The following is an 18,432-nucleotide window of genomic DNA, read 5'->3' as shown; positions in this document are numbered from 1 at the left end:
TCTCTTGCAGTAGGGAGAGAAAGCCCTCCTTCGCTCCCTTGCATGCTCTCTGTGCTTTGAGTTGTCCACATTCCAGAAGGGGTGTGAAGACCTCATCCTCATCTATACAGTAGGAGACAGATGGGGCTGGCTTAATTTGTGAAGACAACTAGTTATCTTATAAGTACAGATGGAGTAAGTAGCACAATTATTACCAGAGAACTGAGGCTGCCAGATGGTTTGGGTTAAAAAAAAAAGTCAAGGCTGGCTGCCAGATTCACAGCAGGGACTGGCCTGCCCCCAGGGGTATGGAAAATCCTGCAGATTTAAATCACCCCGATACTTGTCTAGTAGTCTGCTCCTCACAGACGCGGTCCTTCTCTGCAGCCACAGAGGGAGTAAGAGGAGGGCTGCGCTCGCTGGGCGGTGAGAGGGTGTATGAGCAGGCTGTCCAGAGGGGCAAGTGAAGACGGGGAAGAACGGCTGGTCCACGGTCTCGGCCATGCAAGGAGTCAGCATTTTGAAGACTAAGAACTAAACTTTAAAGGGCACACTGGTGCAAGATAAAGAAACCGTGCTCTTTGTTTCGTTTGCTTGTTTCTCAAGTTCAATGTTTGCATTCAGAAGACTTTCTTTCTTGGCAGTCTGCCCAGGAAGATGGCATCTTACTGACTGACTCTGTTCTCAGGCTCAGCGCTGATGGCCAAATCACTAGTCACTCTGGGTTAAGTTCACTCAAAGTACCGAGTTATAGTCCAACAAGGTGAAGAAAAAAAAATATATATATATATATACACTAAAAAAGGGAAAGCCAGTCTGTGCAAACTCCAGACGGCTGGTTAAGAAATCTGAGCCCTGTGGCTAATTTTTTTCAATTAATTAATTATTTTAAAATTTATTTTTTTCCAGTTTTATTGAGAAATAATTGATATACATCACCATATAAATTTTTTTTTTTTAAAGATTGGCACCTGGGTTAGCAACTGTTGCCAATCTTTTTTTTTTGGTCTGCTTTATCTTCCCAAACGTCCCCCTGTACACAGTTGTATATCCTAGTTGCAGGTCCTTCTAGTTGTGGGATGTGGGACGCCACCTCAACGTGGCCTGACGAGCAGTGCCATGTCCGCACCCAGGATCCGAACCCTGGGCCGTCGCAGCGGAGCGCATGAACTTAACCACTCGGCCATGGAGCCGGCCCTTCACTGTATAAATTTAAGGCGTAGAGCATGATGGTTTGATTTACATATATGGTGAAATGATTACCACAATTGGTCCAGCTAACAGCCATCTTTTCACATAGATACAATAAAAAGAAAAAGAAAAGGGAAAAAAATGTTCTCCTTCTGATGAGGACTCTCAGGAGTTCCTCTCTGAACAATTTTGCTGTACATCACACGGCAGCATTAGCTACAGCCGCCATGTTGTACATCACGTCCCTAGGACTTATTTATCTTATAAATGGAAGTTTATGCCTTTTGATCACATTCCTTCAATTCCCTTTCCTCCAGCCCTCCACCTCTGGTAACTACAAGTCTGATCTCTTTTTCTATGAGCTTTTTGATTTTTTTTTTTCAGATTCCACATATAAGTAAGACAGTATTTGTCTTTCTCTGTCTGACTCAGTTCGCTTAGCATAATGCCCTCAGGGTCCACCTATGTTGTTGCAAATGGTAGGATTGCCTCATTTTTTATGGCTGAATAATATTCCCGTGTGTGTGTGCGTGCAAGCTCATGCACACCATAACTTCTGTGGCTCATTTTATCTCTTCCAGGGAGGGCAGCCTTCTTTGTCCTGCAGCAGCTCCTCTGCAGATCCATCCACTAATGGAGAGGGTGGAGAGAGTTGTCTGAACACCAACAAAACCCTGTGAGTTAATAATCCACAGGACTTTTCCCTCCACATTGTAGGTGCTGTTGTTTTCTTCAGCCTTTTGTCCCAAGGGGTCAGCTGTGCTCATTTTAGGGTCTGAAAGAATATTGCTGCCCTGTGGGCAGAAGCCACTAAAACCAGAATCTATGATCTTGTTTCTGCGAGACTGCAATCCGGAGAGTCTAATGGCAGCCCTGGGCTGGGGCTTGATATTAAAGAATGATGGTCAAAGATGTTTTATATGTCTCAGAGCCCTTCACTCTTATCTTTGTTTTTAATCTTATGCTCATTTAGAGTAAGCATTTAAAAAATTACTGAATGAGCAACTATGTCCTTTCCCCAAACCTCTACATACAGTTACGTGCCACGTAACCATGTTTCAGCCAACAGTGGACTTCATGTTCAACGATGGTCCCATAAGATAAGTATCATGTAGCCTATGTGTGTAGTAGGCTGTACCATCTAGGTTTGTGTAAGTGCACTCTATGATGTTCACACAATGATGAAATCACCTAATGATGCATTTCTTAGAATGTATCCCCATCATTTAGCGACACACGACTATATTGATTTAGTTATTCATTCCACAAATGTTTATCAAATCATCTCCCTGTGCCAAGGACCCCTGCCATGATGGAAATACAATGCCGCCATTGCAATGGTGACTCTGAAGGCAGAGAGACCTGGATTTGAATCCCATCTCCCCACTTACTGGGTAAGTAAGCAAATTATTTTACATCTCTAGACGTAAGTTTCCTCAGTAATGAAATGAGGATAATATAGTACCTACTCCTTGGAGCTGTTCTTAGAATTTTTAAGGCCAAGACACAGCATAAATAAGGTTAACAAAATGCCTAGCATATGGAATTCACCCAGTCAGCACATAAGTTTTATTTTTCACACTTGTATAAACATTCCATTCTTATTCTGAGTTCCATCCTGCCTCCTTCCATATTTCAGATTTCAAAGGATCTATGAAGCCCAGTACTTCAAAAAGTTGTTTCTAGGTCATTATTAGACCAAGAGAAAACAGTAGACCAGTATTTTCAAGGGAGGAGACATGGTTTAGAAATTGGGGAGAATAATTTTAGTCTTCTAATGTGGTCTTCCCAGAAACCATATAATCATATATATCAAAATATATATATATATACGTATAGTTTCTTTATAAATTACCTTTTCTTTTACACTTATTATCTTCATTAGAGTAATATATTTATTTTTATAAGAATATGTATAGTTAAATTTTATTATCCAAATTTCATGTAAGGATGCTAAAGAGAGTAGTAAATATATTTGTTACAAACAGGATACATTGGGCCTGGTAGAAATGAAAACAATTGAACCATATGTTTCAAAGTCAAGCCCTTTTTATTATTCCTGCTCTGACATCTGTACCCACATTTCCTAGTGTCCTTACTACATTTCGTCTTGTTATCCAGAAAACAGTATGCATAGAAAAATTGTTTTGACTCTTCCCAACATTTGAACTTGACCCTAGCATTCCTTGCAGAGCCTAAGGCTGTCACACCCTGCCTGACACCTGTGCCAAATGTGACCAACACCACAAAACACTAGGCTCCATCCTCCCCAAGACTCTACCCCAGGAAATGTGTGCCTCTTCTCCTTTGGCGCATCTTTCCTCCACTAGCCACATGCCCAAAATTGTTTCATGCTATTCTCTCCAAAATAGTAACAAATCTCTTCTACTTTCTGTGCTTCTAAACAGGCCACTCCCCTCCACCACTTTCTTGCCTATTCTCTCTTCCATGAGGGTTGGTTCCCTTTCTTTGCACCACACAACCCATCAGTCGCAGGCATTCTCCTAGCTCCTCGGAGTTCATTTCACCGCATCAAAATTCCATTTTCCTCTGAAGTTGATGCTGTCCCAGTAGCTTACCCTCACTCCTTGTTAGCATTGTTACCTTACAACTCCCCAGCAGAGCTTCCCACATTCTCTGTGTAGCAGGATAATTATCTTCCTTATTCCCATTATTTTCCCAGTATTTGTGGCTTTCTAAATAGCATCCACAAGGAGAAAACAGATACAGGCCAAATAAAGAAATCAACTGAAATGTCTGAAAAGATTTTTGTAAATTTACAGAGTGAAGAAAGCCTTAAAAGTCATAGCTTTTCTAGCCAGGCTCTTGAGAAAGAAAAATGTTATTGAATTGTAAAAGATTCCTTTAAACATGAACAGCCATAGCCTGGTCAAATTAAGGTATTTTAGTATAGGGTTTACACCACAAACCAGAGCTTAAGCTAAATAAAATAAAGAAATGGAGATGTCTTATGCCTAAGTTATGTGTAATTTTATAAAGGAAAAATGGTAGACTTCTATAGAATAATAGACTTCTTTAATCTAGATTGAAGGCCAGGAAAATCCTCTTAGAGGAAGTGACCTGAGATGGGAAGGACATCAAGAAGATTTAGAGAAACCTTAAATACAAGCTATATGGACACTAGAGAGTGGTCATGGAGAGGGACATGACATTTAAGAGGTGAGCTGGAATTTATTTATTTACTCAAAAAATACCTGTTGAGTGATATCGATATGCCATGCATTGTTCTATGTATTGAAGATCCAGCACTGAACAAAACAAATAAAAATTCCTACTCTCACAGAGCTTATGTTTTAGTGGCAAAAGACGGCCAATATTCAAATTAAATTAGTAAATTATATAGGATATAATGCTAAGGAGAGAAATGAATCATGGAAAGGAAAAGGGGAGCATAGTTTGCAGGTTTAAATAGGATGGTTAGGAGATGCCTCATCGAGAAAAAACACTTTGAACAAAGACCTAAAGGAGGCCAGGGAGTTAGAAAGAGGGAAAATCTGCTCCAGGCAGGAGAAACAAGTGCAGAGACTGAGTTGGGAAGAGATCCCTTGTGCTCTAGGAAGCAGAAAAACAATGTCCAAGGGGATAGAGAAGGAGATGAAGTTAGGAAAGTAATGGGAGCTACAGCATACAAACCCTTGCAGGCCATTGTTTATTTTTCCTTTTCTCTGAATGAAATGGAAAGCCATTGGAGCAGAGCAAAGGAGTGACATAATCTGATCTATGTTTAAAAACATCATTTTGGCTGTGTGTTGAGAATGGATTATAGGCAGAATCAGAGAGACAAGTAAAAGGCCTTTGCAATAATACAGGTAAGAAGCTTGTATCTGGGTCATAATAAAAGGGATGATAAAAACTAAACAGATTTTGAAACATGATTTCCTGACAATTTAGATGTGGGTAATGAGGGAAAGGGAAAAGTTAATAATGACTTCAATGTTAGTTTGTTTCTTATCCTTTTGCAACTGGAAGAACAGGTTGCCATTTGAAGGACAGAACTGCAATTTACTGAGTTGGAGAAGACTTAGTAGGAAGAGGTTTAAGGAGGAAGATCAGTACTGGGCATGCCACGTTTGATAGACGAGTAAATCTACTTTGGAGGTGTTGTGACGGCAGTTAGACAAAGGGTCTGGAGTTGAGGTGAGAAGACCAGGCTGGAGATTTAAATTTGGGAGTCATCAGCAGAATGATGACGTTTAAAGAAATGATACTCAGTGAGATCCCCAAGGAAGTGAAATGTACAAAGAGAGGAGGGAGTGAACATCAGCACATTCCAAGGAGAGACCAACAAAGGAAACTGAACAAAAGTAGTTAATGAGGTAGCAGAAATGCAAAGTGTGTTGCACAGGAAGCAAAGTGGAGAAAATGTTTCAACACAGAAGAAACGAATGACTATTCGATTGCTTCATACGGACCAAGTAGGATCAAGACCGAGAACCAATCACTGTGTTGAACAGCATGGAGATGATATCTGGCCTTAAGAGAGTAGTTTTGTCAATGGTGGGTGCCAAAACCTGAGTGAAGTGAATCTCAAAGAGCACGAGAGGAGAAGAGTTGTAGAGAGAGCTTAGAGAACTTTTTCAAGAGATATTCTTGTGAATGGAGACCTGAAAAATGAGATTGTTGCTACAGAGGAAAACAGTGACAAAAATAACAACATTAACATCAACTAATTAGAATGAACCAGTTAAAGGAGAGAAACTGATGATGCAGAGATTGGAGAGAACTGTCCTTAAACAGAGGGTTTGGCGGGCAATAGGTGCAGGTGTCAGCCTCTGGATGAAGCACAGACAATTCATCTGTAGGAAAATCGAAGGTTGAGCATATGGGTGAGCATACTGCTGGTGTGATGGTGGAGTTGGGAGAACTATCCTATGTTCCCTAAAAAAGTGTCAGTTTCCCAAGAGCAGGGCCACTGTGGATTTGCCCCTCATAGTGCCAAACCCTCCGCATAATAGGACCTCAACAAATTATTCTTTAAGAAGAGTAATGTGGTACATGCTATATATATATGCCACACACACACACACATTCTATATCTGTGTGTACATAGTTATTCATCTCATTCCTCCCACAGCTTCAGTAAGAATAATGTTCTAAACTGCCCTCTGAATGTTAAATATTGAGCTCAAGTGTAATGAAAACTCTGAAGAAGTGACACAGCCGTCTCTGTATGTACTCATATTTAATGACCTACTTGACACTTAAGCTCACCTCTCACACCAAATCATCACTTTAAGCAATGAGCTTTGCTAAGCAGACTCATACCTTGTCACACAAAATGATACTTCTATACTCTCTTAAGATGCTCAAAACTGAATCCAAAGATTTATTTGTTTGTTTGTTTAGCATTGCATGGTCTCTTGTCATTTGAGAACTGATTGGACAGCTTTTCAAATTCCTTGACCAACCAAGCAAGGAAATTAAATTAAAAACACTGACTCAAGGGCCAGCCTGGTGGTGTAGTAGTTAAGTTCGCATGTTCAGCTTTGGTGGCCTGGGGTTCACTAGTTTGGATCCTGGGCACAGACCTAGACACTGCCCATCAAGCCATGCTGTGGTGGCGTACCTCATACAAAATAGAGGAAAGCTGGCACAGAGGTTAGCTCAGGGCCAATCTCCCTCACCAAAAAACCCAACCAACCAACCAACAAAAAAAACAGTGACTCACTGTATTTGGGGTAAAAATCTAATTTTGCAAATAAATAGGCTGACATCTGTTTCTGGCACTTTGGCGACTATATACCCTGATTGACTCTCCTACTGTTAACAACTAAACATGATGGATAAAAGACATTTTGAAACTTTCAATGATGCATTAATGAGCTAGCAAGTAAGAAATACTTAAAAGTAACCAAAAAAGAAGTGAAAACAGCTAAGCTGAGCTAGTGAACTTGAGCTTTGTTTTTCGTGAACATAGAGAATAGAAGACAAAGTTTGGGGCCAATCCATAACACAGAGTCTAGTAGAAGATGAACTCATGTAAACTGAGGATCCCAGTGTACACTGGGGATTCCAGGGAAAGAAAAACTAGAAATTATCCTTCTCTGTCCCCCTCGCAGGGTCTTCCAGGAAAAGCAATTTTCCTTGGAAATTTGGAAAATTGCTTTTCTTAACTTCGGCATTGAATGGAGAGGGGACAAAAATTTCCTTTGATAATTTGAAATCTCAAAGTAGTCCTTTACTTCGCTTTATAGACTGAGATTGCACTCTGGGTAGTCTGAAGAACCTCAGTCTGAGAGTTGAATTATAAATGATCTCACATTTGTAGTATCTCCAGGGGCCTGAAATAAGCAGGTGCAAATATTCAGAGGAATACATTTCCATCACAGACCTCAAAGAATTACCAGGGATAAAGTTTGAAGAAATACGATGATAGTTTAAAATAATCTAATTGACAAAAAATAAGATATCATGAGTAGGAGCCAATAGAAACAAAAAAAAAAAAACAAGAAAATTGGATCTGAAAAAAATATAAATTTGAACTATCAAATGACTATAAAGTATGTATATATTATATATCTTAAAAATGGTATAAGAAATTCCAAATATGGAAAAAGAATAAGAGACTAGGTCAGTATGGTGGGCTAAATACTCTGAAGGGCCCTCCCACTAAAAGACAACAAGATCCTGCAGAAAATATAACTTTCATGCATTCCAGTTTAGAGGAAGAATGGGAAATTTCTAAGCAAAAGCACTATCAAACATTTGAGGTAAAATAATAATGACAAGCACTAACTACATACAAAATGCAGGGTGGTCCGGAGGGCAACTGCTGTTTATGGGAAGATGGAGCTTTGAGACAGCAGCAAGTTGATGGACCTGAACCTAAGTCATGGGGACTATGGACAACGGAAAGAAGGAACGAAGTTCAAGGACAGAAGGTCCCTGCTGATGATTAAAGCAAATGTGAAACCTCTGAAAGAAGAAAAGTCAATTTTAGCTCCCATATTCATCACAGATTAAGATCAGCTAAGAGTGATCTCAAAATCAGAGAACACCAAATACATATGAAAACAACATTAAGAGATCACTAATAAAACAATAATCATCAAATTTAGATCTGTTTTTAAACAGATGCTATGTATAAAATATTTAGAAGTAAAGGGTGGAATAAAAACAATGAGTATGCAACAAGAGATTTTACCAAATAATAAGGTAGATTTAAAAACTAATGTCTAGACATTTCAGAAAAGAAAGATATGGTTGTTAATTTTTTAAAATGTAACAGATGGGGTTGAAGAGCATATTATCTACAGTTGAAGAGACAATTAGAAAGCAATAGAACTAAAGGAATTACCCAGGATGCAATACAGAGAGATAAGAGAAAATATTAAAGAGAGATTAAGAAATATGGAAAACAGAATGAAAAAGTCTAACATGAAGTTAATTGAAGTCCGAGAAGGAAAGAAAGGAAAAAATAGAGAAGAGACAACATATAGAGAGATAATGGCTTAGAATGGCGTTTTTAAAACTGAAAAAAGGCATGAATTTATGATACAGGAAGCACAATCGATTCCATGCATAAAAAGTAAAGAGAAATCCACACCTAGATACACTATACTGAAACTTCAGAAAACCAAAGAAAAAGAGAAAATGTTAAAAGGAGTGAAAAAGAAAAGACAGTTCACAAGAAAGGAAAGACAGTTAGACTGATGCCATGCTTCTTAATAGCAAAAATGGAAATTAAGGATAGCAAAATAATATACCCAAATTGCTGGGAGAAAATAGCTATCAAGTCCCACTTTTGTACACAGAAAAATCATTATTATTTTTCAAGAATGAGAGCAAAATAAATCTAGCAGTTAATTAAAAAACAAAGTATTTTTAACTAACACTCATGCTAAAATAATTCCAAAGGGTGTATTGTATTAAAAAAAAAAGTTATCCCAGAAAGAAGATCTGAGAAGAAATGGGAAGCAAAGAAGTTTATAAACTTGAATGATAACCAAGAAGGAATGGTAAGTCAAGTATAAGCTTGCATGTAAATCTCAAACACAAAATAATACATAGTTGGGATGGGGTCATTAGAGTTAAAGTGTTTCATGGCCCTTGGATTTTTGAGGATGGAGCCAAAATACTAACCTCTAAATTTGTTATGTATGCTCCAAAAAGTTTTGATGCTAACCACTAAAAAACACTAATAAGGTATATAATTTCCATACCTTTAGAGTGGAGAGAAACAGAATAGAAAGACAAACAAATAAACAAGAATGACTACAAAACTTAACCAATGACAAAAACAAAAGACCACAAAAAGAAAAAAGCATAGGAAAAGCTGGACATAAAGAAAAGCAGGAAACAAAAAGAAAGATGCTAGAAACAAGTTCAAATAAATGAATACAATAAATACAAATGTGCTAAAGCTCATATTTAAAAGGAATAGACTACAGGATTTAATTTAAAAAACACACAAACACTTCTGCTGTTTAAGAGAACTACCAAGAATATAAGGACAAAAATAATTGAAAGTTCAAAGCTGGACAAAGATACCAGATAACTCCAAACAAAAAGCATGTTAGTATAACATTGCCACACACAACAGATTTTAAGAAAGGTATTTTTATGGATTGAACAAATCACTACATAAAAGTAAATTATTCAATTCACCAGGAAGATATAATAACATTAAACCTAATAAAATCAAAAAGCCTCAGACTGTGTAAATAAGTTTTGATAAAGTGCAGGAAAAAAATGGACAAATCTGCCATCACGGTGGGACATTCCAATACAACCATCTCAAGTGAAAAGACAACCAAAAAGCAAGAGAGGATATTTGCACAAGACAATTAGCAAGTGTGCTTTGTTGCACACGAGTTCCTGTTTCTATGCCCATCAATTAGAGAATGTACATATTTCTAAGTGCACCTGAATATCTACAAAACTGACCATTTACCAAGTGGCGTAAAGCAAGTATCAAAGAATCAGAATCATACAAATTGTCTGCTCCTACAGCAAAGAAGTATATTAGAAGCTAATTTAAAAAATTAAAATTTGTCTGTGTTGAAATTCAAAAACACAATTTTAAATAACTTATGAATGAAAGAAGAAATCATAAAGAAAACTTAAATGTATAAGAACTGAACAAAAATCAAGATATGACATAAAATTGATGAAATGCAAATAACAGATTACTTAAAATTTTCTAGCCTTGAAAGGTTACATTTAAAAAGTGGAATGGGTGATAGAATAGGAAGATGAAATAAATTTGGGTGCTCAGGCTGTTGATAAGGAATAATTTAAGCCAAAACACAGAGAAATAATGAAGGATGATATCACAGAGTCTATTCATTTAAACCATTGAACATTACAGAAGAATTGAGCAAAAGGCATTTAGGATATTTGCTATAAACACATTTTTAAAAAAGTAAAGTCAACAATCAGGCAAATCTCAGTTGAAATCTCATTACCAGAAGCAATGCATGCATAATGGTAAAGGCACATATCCATAAAAGAACACAATTTTATAAAGTATCAGAATTTACTTATTTGAGTAAATACAGTTTGCTGCAAAGGAGTTACTACTTGTCATGCCTAATATAAAGAATAATGAAGTAAGGTGATTTCTTTAAAATAATGCTATAGGTTTTAGCTTCTGGAAACAGCTGAATAAATCCTAACAAACCAAACTTCCTGCCAATAACAACTATAAATTCTGGGTAAAATAAATATATGTAAAAAACAACTACCTGGAGATACTCGGAAAGTGAAGAGAAGCAGGCAGATGATGGAGAGGGGGTGGTGGCCAATAGCTGGAAGAAAGAAACAGCATTGGTAAGGTTTCCATTTGCCTTAGGGCAGACCCTAGTCAGTTCCATCAGTGTAAAAAATACACTGTCTTACTGACATTATGAACCAGGAATGTGATACCTACAGCACAATATACAGAAAGTACTCAAATACTGAACAATTCATTAAATTTTTAAAAGGAACATGTAGATAAAATAATCATACAAAAATAGCATTTATTCAAGAATTAATTTGAGAACCTACCACATATTAAGCATTGTGAAAAAAGACACAGTTAAATCTGGTACTGATTCTGCCCTCAAGCCGCTTACGGCTGGATAACTAACAGATAACGAATCAGGCCTATCAATATGATAAAATTACATGAACTTTAAGAGGAAGGAATTGAACAAAACTTTGGACAGAAGGACACTGGAGATGGGTCTTAAAGGATGACACGCTTTGCACTTTGCAGAGAAGAAAGGAAGGGCACTGCAGGAGGAAGGACCAGCCAGGGGAAAAGTGAAGAGGCTTTCTAGTTGCTAGTTTCTAGTGAGTAGTGACTAGTGCGTAGTGGACTAGCGTAGCTGGAGTTGAGGCTAGGTGGATGTTAACCAGCAGGAAATTGTTTTGCTAAGGTGGTCGGAGGCTGGGTCGCCAAGAGCTCTCAATGCCAACAACACAAAATGACTGAGATGCCTCCATCTCTTGAAAGCCCAGCAGGCTAAATAATTAACAGCTAGAAGAGAATCTTTAATTAATACTCTTTTCAAAGAACTCTAAATCTCTAGGTAGAGAAAAAGGCAACAAAGTAGCTATGATTTAAGCAAGGATATAAAAGAAAAAACCTTAATGTTGTAAGACTGAGACCATATGAAACATATAGTCTTGTGATAAGTGAGGTCAAGAAGAAAGAGTTACATAATTAAAGAGGAAGATGAAAGAAAGATAATAAATAGGATATGTGAACAAGAGGGCACACACGTCTTCCAGAATATTTACCAGAAACATCAGATAGAAGAGAAATATTGTCCACTGAAGTCTGAGCACAAAAGAGCTGAGGAGCCTGCGATGGGATCATTTAACACAAGCCTTGCATCTACTTAATAGAAGTGAGAAGGGCAGAGAGGAAAGAAAGCAGGAGGAAGAAATAGTTCAGTGTACTAGGAAACAAATTATTCCTCAGAAAATAGTCAAATAATTATGGGAGAAATTGTCTCTCAGGAGGCTCACGGGAGCATTTACAGCTTAGGTCAGCTAAACAGGCTAAATAACCAACACCGTGTTTTCAGGTGCTTTCTGGTTATAGCCACAGATCTGACTCCTGAACTGAAAGCACTACTGTATTGTCACGTGTGTGTGTGTATTTTAGGTACTGACGGCTTAGTCTCTTTCTTTTCCATCTTCGCTACATTGGGAAGGTATCTCTGCTACAAGGCAACTCAGGCAATTTTGTTTTTACGCACACACCACTCACACACACGCGCACACACACGCACCATATTTTTCCGGGGAGGCTGCTGCTACTGAACAGAGGAATAGTGACAAGCAGAGCACATGATGACTGACAAACACTGTTTAATGGGATTACCGCTTAAGAAATCGACGACAATCTAATGAAGCTGCCTGTTAAACACAGTCCAGGCCACCATGATGGCACAACGCCCAGTGTCTCCATTATCACAAAGTGTTGATTCTCAGGGCACAGGAAAGGGGCAGACCTGGTTCACAAGGTCAGCTGGCTTTCTCCTCTGTGTCAAATGCCACCTATTTAACATGGGCATTCCCAAACCTTCAGGGAAGCCATAAGGGGGTCACAAACATAAATCTGAGAGAGAAATTATTATTGCCCTTTTCTGATGACTAAACCAAACAGGAACAAGCAAACACACACTGAGAATCCCAGACACACAGCCCTGTAGTCTGTGCACCTGTCAGCCACCCGAGGACCTCCGGCGAGAGAAAGCGTACGGTGGGGCTTCATCTTCCACCGCCGTCAGTTCTAACGAAGCGAGTGTCTTCCCGTCTTTGTATTTGATTTTGGAAAAATTTTCTTAGCTTGCAAGATTGAACTCAAGTGCCACCTCCTCTAGTAAGCCATTCCAAACCTCTGTGCTGGAGGCAGAGGGACCGCGCTTCCCAGTTTGCGCCCTGCCTATATTGCCCTCCTACTGGCAGACTTTCTTAATGTCAGTGACCTACCTGCCTCCTTGAATATCTGAATGTTATTCACACTTTGACAACATGAAACAAATGCTATAGAAAGCCAGAGACATTGTGGTACAATCAGAACGCTAGGTGAATCCCTTCTACTTGCCTTGTTCATCTATCAGGACACATCATTAGCCAACGTTGGCAAACTCAACATTCATTCAACAAACACCTATTGAGTGTGCTTGGGCCAGACAGAATCCCAGGCACAGTGCTGGTGATAAGGATTTAATGAAGGAAACACAATTTCTACCCTAAATGAGCCTGACAGCTAATGGAGGGTCATGGCAGCAACATAAGGCCAGGGATTTTTGACTGTTTAGTTTATTGATATATTCCCAGAACCTGGAGTAATATCTGGCATGTACTAGGTCTATGAATAAATGATTGAATGAATGAAGGAGGAAAGTACAGGAGGCTATGGCAGTGCACTGGAGAGGCAGTACCGAACTGCTCAGCACTACTTTGTCTTCAGAATGGCACCCCGCCAGCTGGACTGGCCTTGGTGTCTACCTGAAACCATGGTCTCCTCACCATGTGCCACATCCTGTGTCAAGATTTTCAACACCTGCTCTGTCTGCCTTGCCCCTCAATGCTACACTCAGCTATGCCTACAGTGTTTCTGGAGGACATTACCGTGATGACAAAGATAATCAGGAAAAATCTGATAAATAAATATCTGCTTGAAATCAAAGTGTATATGGCGCAATGGTTTCAATCATCTCTTTCTTAGGCACCAGCCTTGAGTCATAGCCCAAAGCTTCAGTGGCAAAGAATTAGGACATTTCATCCCCTCTGCCAAGATGCCTATGAACTCCATTTATAGATTTAGTACAGTCATTAATGTAGGAAATACTGAGAAGAAAGTATCTGCTATTCTCCGCAACCAGCTCACTTAGTTTTTTCCATGAGAAGAAACCCTGACTTCTCTAACTAAAGAGACTGGGAAAAGAAGTCCCAGTGTCCCCTTTGCAGCTCTCTTTGGATTCAGCCTGACACATGTTCTCACCTCCTCCAGGTGGAAATGTTACTGAGGTTGCACAGGCTCTGTTTCTGAAGGGAAGGCTGGAAGTCGTCTCTACCTCACAACTACGTAGGTTAGTAACCTGCCCGAAAGTAATATGAAAATTGCTCAGAGCCCGTTTGAACCTCAGACGTAAGCTATGCTCTCCATTGCATTTTTACTGGAAATAAATGAATGTTTTGCCCCCTAAATGACTCTTGAATCTATTTCACCTCTTTTTTTTTTTTTTCCAGAACTTGGAGAGAGGAGTATGGTTAGTTGCCTTCCTTAGGGACCGGATGTTGATGGAAATGGCACTAATATTAACTAAGCACTGACTATACACAAGTGGTGCTGATGCTGGGCACTGAGTACGTATTATAATTTAATATGTACACCGACTTTGAGAGGGATTAGTCCCATTGTACAGAAGTAGAACTTGAATGGGATTTCATGTGTCCAAAATCAAGGGACTCAAATGCAGATCTACTTGAATGCAGAACCTACGCTCATGGCAACATACCGTTGTGCGTCCTACTTAACTAATGTGCTTTCAAAACGTCACTTGGCATCTCACTTAGCTTAAAAGGCACGGGGAAGAAAGAGAAGGATGAGAACACTGTGTAAGAACTGTATTGAATTTGAGTTTGTGGACAAGAGCTTCTATGTCAAATGGTGATCTCCTCAAGCATAACGGATCATAAGGCTTTGATTCAATTCGATAAAATAAAAAGAGTAAATAATCGTATGAGAATAATAGTAACATGTAGTGACATGCATATATAGAATTATAAAAAACAATTGTATTTATATAAAAGGCCTTGTAAAATTCCCCTGTCTTTGGGCATGTAGTGTTCTTATCCTGTTTGGATCCTCGGCCACTAGGCTAACTCTGAAGAACCCACTTGGTGGGGTGATAATAGCGAGGTGAGACAGGAAAGCTCAAATGCATGCACAGATGCCTCCACAGAAATGCAGTAGGTCTTGTACACAGCTGGCGGAAGTCTCCACAAGCATCATCATCACAAATCACACATAAATAGTAACCAGATGAGGAACACTAGCTAAGAAAGGTTTGAGACGAGTTTAAGAGAGAATAAGATCACAAGATCCATGTAACTTGAAATAAAGACAGTTCTAGCAGCCTCCACCCTTGAGAACTTCTTAGGTGCCACACATGCTGGCATTTTACTTGCTTGGTTGAAGCCACCACAAGTACGCTCCTTGTTTTGCAGAACCAAGTTTCTCCACGTCTCTCACCAGCCGGCGTGCCTGCGGAAGGGATCTCCACTGCACGGTGGCAGGGCTCATTCCGCTCAAGACCTGAGGAAGTTCTTTGGAAATTGTGGCCAATTTTAGCAGCCTTATGCTTATACTTTGCTCCCTGTCCCTCTCTATTCCCAAGAATTGTGAAGCTCATTCCAAGTGGTTAAAGGTGAAAGAGGAAATCTCTGAAATTTATCCATATATACTTTTCTTATCCAAAAAATGATATTTTTTTTTTTTTGAGGAAGATTAGCCCTGAGCTTACTACTGCCAATCCTCCTCTTTTTGCTGAGGAAGACTGGCCCTGAGCTAACATACGTGCCCATCTTCCTCTACTTTATACATGAGACGCCTACCACAGCATGGCTTTTTGCCAAGCAATGCCATGTCCCCACCCGGGATCCGAACCAGCAAACCCCAGGCCGCTGAGAAGCAGAACGTGCAAACTTAACCGGGGCGCTACTGGGCCAGCCCCCAAAAACGATATTTTACAAAATCTTTCAAAATACATTTTTCTTAAAAATTTACTGGAAAATTCCATCACACAGCTTATAAGAGTATAAAATGTTTACCATCTAATTTTCTAAATAAAAAATATTATGTACTGCCATTTACATTACCTCTTTATCCTACTCATTTTCTGCAAAAATAAGTATTCAACGAATACTGTATTATGATACATAATACATTAAGTCATTTCAAAGGATAGCAGATCAAATTTAAATTTGTTTTCTCTAAAACTGTATCCTTCGGCAACATTTAATGTAGTACTCCCAAATGTATCAGTGTTACTCAAATACATCTAATTATACCAATGTTGAATTTTTATATTTACCCGTCAGAATTAGTGGAATCAAATGACATATCAACATATGCAGGCAATGGTTTAATTACACAATATCACAGAACATAATATTTTTATATACATATATAAATGCATTATCAACAGTAAATTGGATGCACTGATTATTTCTGTAAAATTACTTCATAAGAAAGTACCAAATATAATAGTAAATGGCTTAAAACAATGTGTTTATTATTGCTCAAATGTCTGTGGGTTGGCTGGAGATCAGTTGACGGAGCTGGGCTTTATGGGGTGGCTCTGCTGATCTCGGCTGGCTCACTTACATCTGCAAGTTGTCTGGTTGGCTAATAGAAGCTGGGCTCATGGGGTAGCTCTGCTCCACACTGCAGCTGCGCAGCTCTCCTCTACTCCACATGTCTATCACCTTCGTAGGAGCACTGCTCTCAGCAAAGGCACAAAAGGAGAAGAATGAAACAGACAAGGCCTCTTGAGATCTAAGCTCTAACTTGGCTCCATGTTGTTTCTTTCTCATTCTATTGACCAGAACAAGTCATGTAACTGAAAAGTGAAAGGTGGGGAAATAATCTCCTCTCCTTTAGTGAGAGGAGCTGCAAAGTCACATGGCAAAAGATGAGGATACAGGACGGCACGAGGCCAATGATGCAGTCATCCATCCACATTAGATATTTACTAAATTTAAAGATTTTTCACCCTTTGACAGCACAGCTCTAGACATAAGAGAAGTTATTCACTCATCTAACAAATTTATTAATATATTTGGCTGGAGCGACAGGCAGCTTTAGGTCTTGGAGATACTATAAGGAATCATGAAACTTACATTCTAATTGAGGAAAGAGAAAAGAGAACCCTAATAACAGAGAGAGAGAAAAAAGAGAGAAACGATTTGGAGTATGAGCAGTAGCACAAAAAAATCAAAAGAAATCTTTCAATCAAATAACTCAGGGCACAAAGCTTAAAATCCCTTGGCTGTGTAAGAGTATCATCACACTGCTCCCTTTGGACCAAGGGTTCTGAGTCCAATTATCAATTCTCAGCTCCACCACTTAACAGCTGTATGATCTTGGTCAAGTTATGACCCACTCCAGGACTAAGTTTCTGTAAACAAATAATTAGAGTATGATCAGCTCATTTTCCACATGGCAATTAGCTGGTCACAATCAGATTATTGGGGGCGTGAGGAATAACAGCGAAGTAATTCACCCCGGCTGGGAGCTCTGAGGTTATAATCTCGATTTGCAGTCAACTCAGCAGGTAATATGGAGAAATTGAGCCTTCTGTGCTACAGTTGACCACAGCACAAAATGGGAGTAAGAATGCCCCCAGAGTGAAACATGGCCGTTAAAAATGGAAACTAGAAGCTAACAGTTACACAGAGTTTTAGTAACTCAAGATTACTACTAATACTTTTACGGTTTCGTGGTTAAATTTCAATTACCTAGTGAGTGACAATAAAGCTGAGTATTTCCTGTCCTGTGCAAGTAGGCTTGCAAGTTGGACCAAAAAAGTGACGAGCTCAAATAAAATAAAAGAAGAACTTATCTTAGTGGCTCGGTTTAATAACTGGCTTAATTATTTCTGTTAGCCAAGCAAACCAAACAGACTTGAACAAAGATGAAAGCATCGCCACGGAATGGCAGCCGAAAGACCACCATTGTGGTTTTGAATCAGTGATCAGGACAAAGTGGATGTGTGGTTCTGGGTTCAAGTCTCAGCTCTACGACTCACAGTGGCATGCCCTTGGGTAAGTTTTAACCTCCTGGAGGACTCAGTCTCTAAATAGAAATAATAAGAGGAACATAAGGTTACTGTAAGGATTAAATGTGGGTAAAATATATAATGTTTAACACAGTGTTTGGCACACGTGTTCAATAAATATTACTGGTCTTTATTTACTATCCTGCCTAAATCCTGGGGGAAAATTGGCAAAAGTCCAGCTAGAGAAGAGTAATAATAGCTAACACGCACTGAAGCCTTTTGGACACCAGATGCTATACTCAGCACTTTCTAAGGATTGTCTCAGTAAATCTCCAAGATAACCTCACAGGAACACCACGGTTTGCATTTTCCATCTCTAAGATGAGTCTTAGAGAGATTTCCGGACTTGTCCACAGGCTTCCAGCTGGGAAGTAGGAGGCCCGGCATCATGTCCACAGCTCCTTGCCTCCTGAGGCCTTGTTCCCAGTCACCATGACACACTGCCCCCTTTTCC

Source organism: Equus quagga, chromosome 18 (assembly GCF_021613505.1).
Source record: "Equus quagga isolate Etosha38 chromosome 18, UCLA_HA_Equagga_1.0, whole genome shotgun sequence".
NCBI lineage: Eukaryota > Metazoa > Chordata > Mammalia > Perissodactyla > Equidae > Equus > Equus quagga.
This window is presented reverse-complemented; position numbering follows the sequence as displayed.